At 33.2% G+C, this 8,517-nt stretch overlaps 1 pseudogene; it reads right to left on the bottom strand.

The window, feature by feature from the left end:
- Positions 1 to 6,450: 6,450 nt before the first annotated feature.
- On the bottom strand, positions 6,451 to 7,578 carry LOC149258481 (ethylene-responsive transcription factor ERF024 pseudogene; annotated as a pseudogene).
- Between the last annotated feature and the right edge of the window lie 939 nt (positions 7,579 to 8,517).

Genomic DNA, 8,517 nt, shown 5'->3' with positions numbered 1-8,517 from the left:
TCAGATGAATTACATTGTTAGGATGTGGTCGAAGTTTCGAACCAACTAATGTGGTTCATCCTCAAGATACTGAGGATGAACCACATTATTGGTTCGAAAAGTCAACCAAAAGTCAACCAAATCCTAACAATATGATTAATCCGAAAGACTTATTTCTACATTATGGATCACAAAAATCTTAGATCTAACACAATTACTATATTAATAAAAATCACTACTATCGAAGTTAATTGTTATATGTTAAATGTTGAATGTCATGGTTAACTACTCTCATAATATGAAATAGTAATGTTTGTATAAAAAATTATTGATCTCATAAAAATAAGAAATACACCAGTTAAATATATTTAATTTAATAATAGATATACACCAGTTAAATATATTTAATTTAATAATAGATATACACCAGTTAAATATATTTAATTTAATAATAGATATTTTAATAATGTATATAAAAAAATATGATAATATAACCCTTATAGTAGTGAGATTTTCGTGTATCAAAATAAAATAGGAACAGTAACAATCTTCATCATAATTATAAGTATTCCACCAACAAGTGACATCACTATGTAGCTTATTGAATTGCAAACAATACATGCATATGTAAATGTGATATTTGCGTACATTCCAACACCATGAAGCTTACTGAATTACAAATAATCCATTCATATGTAAATTTGATGTTTCCGTACATTTCAACACCTAGTCACATTGGGAGCTACGTCGAGAGTAAGAAAGGCATTATCATGAGCAATGTTACTGTTAAATATATAATTTGACATTTTTTTCAGTCAAAGGATTGGGTGTTTACAATGAAAAAAATGGGGTTTCACTGTATCTGAGATTTGTGTATAGTAATAATTTTGAAAATTTAAAACTTTATTTGTATTGTCCCTCGTCTTTTATTGATTTTGTCTCGTTGTATGACAATTTCAAGTTCTAGACATGTGAAGCAATTTTGATATACAGATGATAACCTTTTGTTATATAGATGCTAATGTTGACAACGAATATGTTGTAATGCGCATATTAAATATAAAAGAATATATAATAAATCTAGACTAATATAACATTTAAAATATGCATAGTTAAAATATGTTTTTTTCCTGGGGTGAGAACTTATTTTTTCTTATACTTTCATCAACCATATAACAGTACAATCAATTATGTAAATAACTTATAAGGATTATTTAATAGACTGGCATGTTTCAAAGAGTACAATGTCACTATCGGGTACTCACGCACATGAATTGTGTACTACTAATCGCCAAGAATGGAGACATTTGGGTGGTGTTTCCAATTCATTGCCACATTCAACACATGCTTTTACAAAGCCCCTCCGTCACATGCTAACTGGTAGTCTTCGATGCCGAGGGAGATAATCTCGCCATTATGTAGATTCTGTGTCTGTTTTAAAGCTGCAATTAGAATGGGTAAAATGCATTTTTTCTAGATGAATGGTGTTCACTGTAGTGGGGTGAACAATTTGAACATCAAATTCTCATCAATTTGGTGTTTGTTAGAAGATCATCATCAATTTGGTGTGGTGGTTGTTAGGATGAGTTGAAGGACGCCTTGAACTTCCAAATCTGTGTTCGTTAAAGATACTGTAAAAACAACTTTAAATGTTTTGAAGCCTTATTTTATCTCCATTATTTATATAATGGAGCAGGATGGAGAGGCGTTGATTATAGAAATCACAGTGGTAAAAGGAAACTTCTATACATTTCTCTTAAAATTATGTTATCTGCAAATCTAATGAGTATTTCTTTGCTGCAAATTTAATGGGTATTTCCTTTCTACACCATCTCGGTTTTGTGGATTCATTCAAATTTGAAATACCTTTGTGCTGGGGGGATTACTTGTATAGCTCAATCTTTTGATTATCATAATTACAAGTGAGTTTTCAGAAGAATCCCTAATTTTAGACATTTTTGGTAACTCTTTGAATTTATAAATTTAATCTCACTATGCCACTATTTCATTTTTTTTTTAATCGCAATTTTTTTTTTTTTGGGGTATTTATCGCATTCAAAATGCTTTGGAATTCTAATTTTGAGAAAATTATTGAAAAATGCATATGCGCTGCGATGAACTTTAACCAAAAATTTTCAAACAAAATGATTTTCAAATGAAAATTTTTAAATACATGAGATTTTGAAAAAATAATGTTCAGTTTTAAGATACTTCATCTGCCAAAAATATTTACAAATAAAAAAACTCAATATAAAATAAATAAATTTTCCACGATATCAAACTTAATAAACATAAAGTAAATCAAGGTTAGCAATCCACACCTTTCTTAAGGAATAAAATAATGAGAGAAATAGAAGGTTGTTTCCTCAAAAAATATTGTGGCAGCTCACGCTTTATATATCGCAATGCTCCTTTAGTGAAACAATCATATATCATAAAGGATGTTGCTGAAGGTAGTGTTACTTTAATATATTATAAAACCAATATATCTTATTAGTCTTTACCATAGCACTTTTATTTTGTGCTATGGTAGAGGTTTAAAGACATAAGATCTGGGGAGGAAATCACGGTTCTTCCTGAAGTGAGGATTGTTGTGATCCGCCTCTATGAGATTATCATTGCCAAGCTTAAAACCAATGAAGGGTGGTCTAAAGATATTAAATGTCATATCAGGGTTAAGCAAAGTTGTCCCCTTTCCCCTACCATTTTTGATATTTACATCAATAAACTTGAGGAGTGTCTAGAAACTGCGGGTTGCAAAGGCACCGAGCTCACCGGTATTTTCATTACTCTTCTCCTTTATGTGAATGATATCGTTCTTCTTGCAAGGAGCCATGATGACCTATACAATCAGCTTAAGACTCTTCATGTCTACTGCTCCAAGTTGGGTATGCTAGTAAATACTAACAAGACTAAAGTCATGGTCATTAAATCCAAAAATATCATCCATGGTAGTTTCATCTATGATAATCATTGTCTTGAGCAGTTGTCTTCTTATAAATATTTGGGTATTGACTTTCCTCAACAGCTCAACTGGAATTATAGCATCGAGAAAAGAATTATTGGAGGTTGGAAAGCTTATTATGAGCTTGAAAACAATTGTAAGTCAATCGATCTTTACATTTGGAGTAAAAAGAAGGTTCCTCTTTGAGACTCTTATCAGCACTGTTATCTTATACAGATGCAAAGTTTGGGGGCTTAGTATATCTATGGAGTTGTGGAGAAATATTGTGATGATCCAAAATCAATTCATAACCTATAACCTCAAGATCAAGGGAAATACTCCCTATCCTATCCTCTTGATTGAAGCTGGCTTGTCCCCCATTGAAAGTGCGGCTATGTTTAGATATTTGATGTATAAGAAGAAGCTTCACAATATGGAATCTAATAGGCTCCCAAAAATTGCTTCTAACTTTAGTCAAACCCCCACCTGCGCCTCAAACACGGGTGACACCAAGATGCTCAGTCTTGGCTCAACCTTTGGGGGGTTAAAGAGGAAATCATCATAGGAAGCAAGGACATTATCAAAGATATTATTACCTCCAGTTTTAAGGGCAAGATGTGAAATGCGAAGGAGCTGGAGGGTAAAAGGAAGCTAAGGTACTATAAAGAGGTGATCAACCCCACCCTCGATAACCATAATGATCTCTCTGTGTTGACTAGCACTAAGAAGAAAATGAACCTTGCTAGGATGAGAACTAACTCTCATGAGCTTTAGAGTGAGACCACATGGTGGTCTACTCCCAAGACTTCTTGGGATGATAGAATTTGTCAGATTTGTGATACTAAGAAGATGGAAGATGAAAATAACTTCTTTAGACTTCCTGGCTCTTGCCCACATCACTCTGAATTCGCTATCATCAGCCACACCTCCAATCTTCTTGACTTATTAAGCCAACTCAATTATAGCGATCTTGGAATACTTCTTTCCCTTCTCTTTGATCACAGAAACAAGATTTTGAAGAATAAAAATTATACTCTCTTTTCTTGAGGTCCCATAGACCAATTGGCCTTAATGGACGTTAACTATCATCCTCATCATTACTTTTTGTTGAAATTAACTTAAAATTTTTAGGTATGTTACATAAAATGGTAAAATTACTTTCATGATAGGTCATGATTTCCAAGTCTAATAAAATATTTTATTCATTTTATTTGGCCGGTCATGATTTTCCTATTATTTTATTCATTTTATTTGGCCGGTCATGATTTTCATATTATTTCTAGGTTCACTGGACTTACTTTATTCGTGTTTTTCAAAATGGAAAATAATGTTGGCATTAACTAATAGACATTAAATGTTTGTAGTTACTTGGTATATACATGGCACACTAGGTATGTATGGATGTGTACGTACGGGTTTGGTGTTTAATAAAACAAAGATTCACTAAAGGCATTGCAGGCTTTTTCCCGTTTCCGTTTGGTTTGGGGGAGAACTAAACTTTATGAGTTGAGCATTAAAACCCTATCCTTCAGTAATATAGTAGCAGAGTTTGTTCTAAGGCAAATGATTCCTTCCAAAAACATTGATCTCCCACATTATCAAAATTGTTTTTAAATTTTAACTGGAATGGACTCCCTTCTTTAACACATGTTTTATTAAAAGCCTTCACTGGATTCCCGTCGTAGCTCATAAATAAAAGTCCTATTTCCATTACTATGAAAAAGAAAAGAATGTCAGCAGCCAGCATAAGTATCGTAAGGATCGACTTTAAAAAGAAAGAATGTCAGCGTAGCGAAATGTAGGGATCGTTACTTTAACAATAATATAGAATGCTTTTGACCACATTTTTATTGCATCAGTTTCGAAAGGCAGGGACGGGCTGAACAAAAACTCGTCATTTTTATAAAAACAATGCCTTCTAACGCAACCCCAATGTTTTATTAAATTTATAAAAAATTAAAAAAAAAAAAAATTATTTATAATTTACATAATCATGTAAATTAGAGGGTTGAGAAATAAATATCAAAATAATTATTTTATAATATATTTTATATTTTAAAATTATTTTTTATTATTAATAAATTAATATAGGAATTATGTATATACACATGTAACATGTAATAATATTTTAACTATGAGATTCTTAATTATAAATAAGTTTTGTTATAATATTACTGATCAATATCATGACTTATTAATAGTATTTATTCAAAAACCATAACTTATGTAATATGAAATTTTTATATAATTAATTAATTTAATTAATATGGTAGAAAGAGTATAGCAAGTTTTGAGATAAATCTTAATTTTTTATTTGTGATCACTACTAAAAATATTTTAAAATATTTCATAAAAGCTAACTCCCTGTCATCCATCCAATTATTATTATTGATAATAGAATTAAAATTTTAGAAACCCTATTTCATAATCTCTTTATTTTATATCCTAAATTTTGTAAACATTGGAATTTAACATACCAATTTGAAGTGTAACTTGATGTTTGATTTTAATAATAAATTATTATTTAATATAATTTGCATAAACAAATAATAAAAAACATAAATTTACTCTTTAAAATATTACATAAGTAAAATATATACACCTGTATAAACTTTAACAAGAATATACACGCCTTTAAATTTTAAAAATAAAATAATATATACATTCAAAATATCAAAACTGCAACATATATTCATGTTTAACAGTCAGTCTATCATTTTAAACATCCCATACATCATTGTAGCATTCATCTTAAACATTCCATACATCATTGTAACATTCATTGTTATGTAATGGATCAGTAATTACAGATTTTTTATTTGATACACTTCTTAACCAAAAACAGATGATATTAATTAACCGTAGTTAAACCCAAATTTATATGGGCTCCATGGGCCTGCTTTTAGCGAGGAATTAGCGGCAGTCTCACGCAGCAAAACTGCATTCTTATTATTTCAAAAATATAATCAAAGGTCTTCCAAAGTTTCCTAATCAACACACAACTTTAAAAGTACACTCCCTGCAACAGATGACTCATAACACAGATTTATGTTTGTCTGATACCGGGGAAGGTGACCGGCAACGCAAGATTTTAATTAGCGTGTAAACACAGGATCACCGTGCCTTAACTAAAACATTTTTTTCCGACCATTTTCCGAGCAGTATTTTGGCCGAAAAAGCGGTAGCTGCAGTATGAACACCGCAAAATACAAAATTTAGTTATTTGAAAATGTGATTTAAGGGTTTCCCATTTCTCTGTGTCCACCCAAAATATCAAACCTCCAATCCCAGATTTCGGTTCACTTAACCCTCAATCAAAATAACCGGACCGGATTGGAGAGAGAGAGCAGTGTCACGTACAAGCGCGGTTTATTCACCAGATAAATATCTATATATTTTATCCAACTTAATTCAATTCATCAAAATAATAATAATAATAATAAAATTGGTATGATAGAAATATTTTCAAAAAAATCTTGCAATCGAAATTCAAATTTAACTACACCATTCATCAAAAGACACAATAATAATAATAATAAATGAAAACCTAGGTTTCTTGCAAACGAAATTCAAATTCAACTACAATAGTCACACATGTGTGACCCACGATCGATTTCAATTACTGCAAACGAAGTCGGATCCAATTCCAGTTGAATCCGTTGAATCTGACAAAAAATATTTCTAGGAACAGCTTCAAGGTTTATGAATAGTTCCAAAGTGACGTTTCTGCAGAGATTGATCCATTTACATCATAAAAATTATCAGCAGCACTATAATTATCGTGTTCAACCATCCATGGAGGGGCTATCAATAGAGCCTCTGCCATGCTTCCCACAATATTCGGCAGATCGAACAGTATATCGTCGGATAGGGTCATCCGCTCGTTCTCCGAAAGAAAACTCGAAACCCAAACCGAATTCGACGCGCAAACGGCTGCTGCTTCTTCCATATTCACGGACTGTGCAGGGATCACAGTGTCTGTATGACTAGGGATCGCATTTTTCGTCCCTACGGGGTCAAGGGATCGATCCTCACTACGATCTTCTTCTGAAGGCATGTGAAACTCAGCCGCAGCAACCGCGGCTGCGGCCTGGATGTCCTTGGGGGACAATGTGGCGGGGAGAGGCAACGACGAGGCGATTTGGGGAAAATTAAGGAACGCGGATTTCCCCTTGATGCTCAGAGCTGCTACGTCGTGGGCCCGAGCAGCCATCTCTGGTGTGGGGAACGTCCCCAGCCAAATTCTGGACTTCTTCTTGGGCTCTCGAATCTCTGAAACCCATCTGCCCCAACTTCTCATTCTCACGCCCCGGTAAACACGGTGCCGCTTTTCTTTAATTCTCACCCCCTGCTCCTCATCTCCATTACACACGGCAGACTCCACTTGGCCAGGCTCGTCTGCATTATTAATCTGCTGTCCACGACGCTTACGCATTCTATTGTGCATTAATCTTCGCGTAGAATCGGAGGCGGAGCTTCCCGTGGAAGCGGATTCAGCCGCATTGAATATGGAAGGTATGCAGTTTCCGTCAGAGGAATCAGAAAATGAAGAGGAGTTTGTTAAAGCAGGAGGAGAAGCAGAATGTGCACATGGACTGCGGGCATGCTCATGTTCATCGAAACTGGCACGCGACGATTCGAAGGAAAAGGCCATGAGGCACCCTCTCAGCCGTCGAATGTGTAACTAGGCATATAAATACCTACAACGAACTTCGCAGTGAGTATTTAGGCGTTGTTCCCTAACCGCGAAAAAGTGGGTTTGCTGTGTAGACATTGCAATATCGCAATTAGGCTGAGTCTAACTTATACACTTTTTTCATGATATTTTTTAGTGAGAGATTTTTTTTAAAATTAAATTTAAATTGTTTAATCTTTATTAGTGTCCTATAAACTTTTCAAAGTGTTCAATTTATTTATACATTATAAATGTCAGAAATTTATTTATTTTTTAATTAATTTACCAAATCCCGATAAAAAAATTTATTTCATTTATAAATTATACCAGGCCTTACAATTATATTAGCCTGGCTGGTCCGTACGTACAAAACACTGAAGAGGCCAATTTCAGGCTTTAGCAAACCGCCTTAATTGAGTTGATGGTGGGGGCGCGATGGCCATGTTAACAACAGCGACCTCGGACCAACGGTATTCGATTTTCTCTCAATTCGGGGCTGCACTGTTACCCTTTGGAACGTAAAATGGGCCCTTTTCCATTTTGCAATAAAATTAATGTGACAGACGTTTCATGTCGTAGTAATTTAATGATTCGTTTACTCTTTTGTTGGTTGGAAATAATATTATATTCAAGTCGTACCCAATTAACGATTGATTTACTCTATTTTATTAAATTAGTTGCATAGAGATAATATAATATTTAATTAACTGAATGAAAAAATAATAGATTAATCATTAACTTATTATTCAGTAATACTTAATATTTACTCAAAACCATTGCTCATCTCTAACTCTAATTATTGATTACATTTTAGTGCGTTCCCAGGAATTCTAAACTCTATGGCATGTTGATAAAATTCCTCATTCCAACATGTTTTTTTTTTTTGGTATATTTGTTTTAAGATAAATAAAATTTTGGC

This window comes from Pinus tabuliformis, chromosome 6 (assembly GCF_031772625.1).
Source record: "Pinus tabuliformis cultivar Carrire ecotype Pingquan chromosome 6, CPIR1, whole genome shotgun sequence".
Taxonomy (NCBI): Eukaryota; Viridiplantae; Streptophyta; class Pinopsida; order Pinales; family Pinaceae; genus Pinus; species Pinus tabuliformis.
The sequence above is the reverse complement of the archived record's forward strand: the minus strand, read 5'-3'. Positions and strand labels throughout refer to the sequence as shown.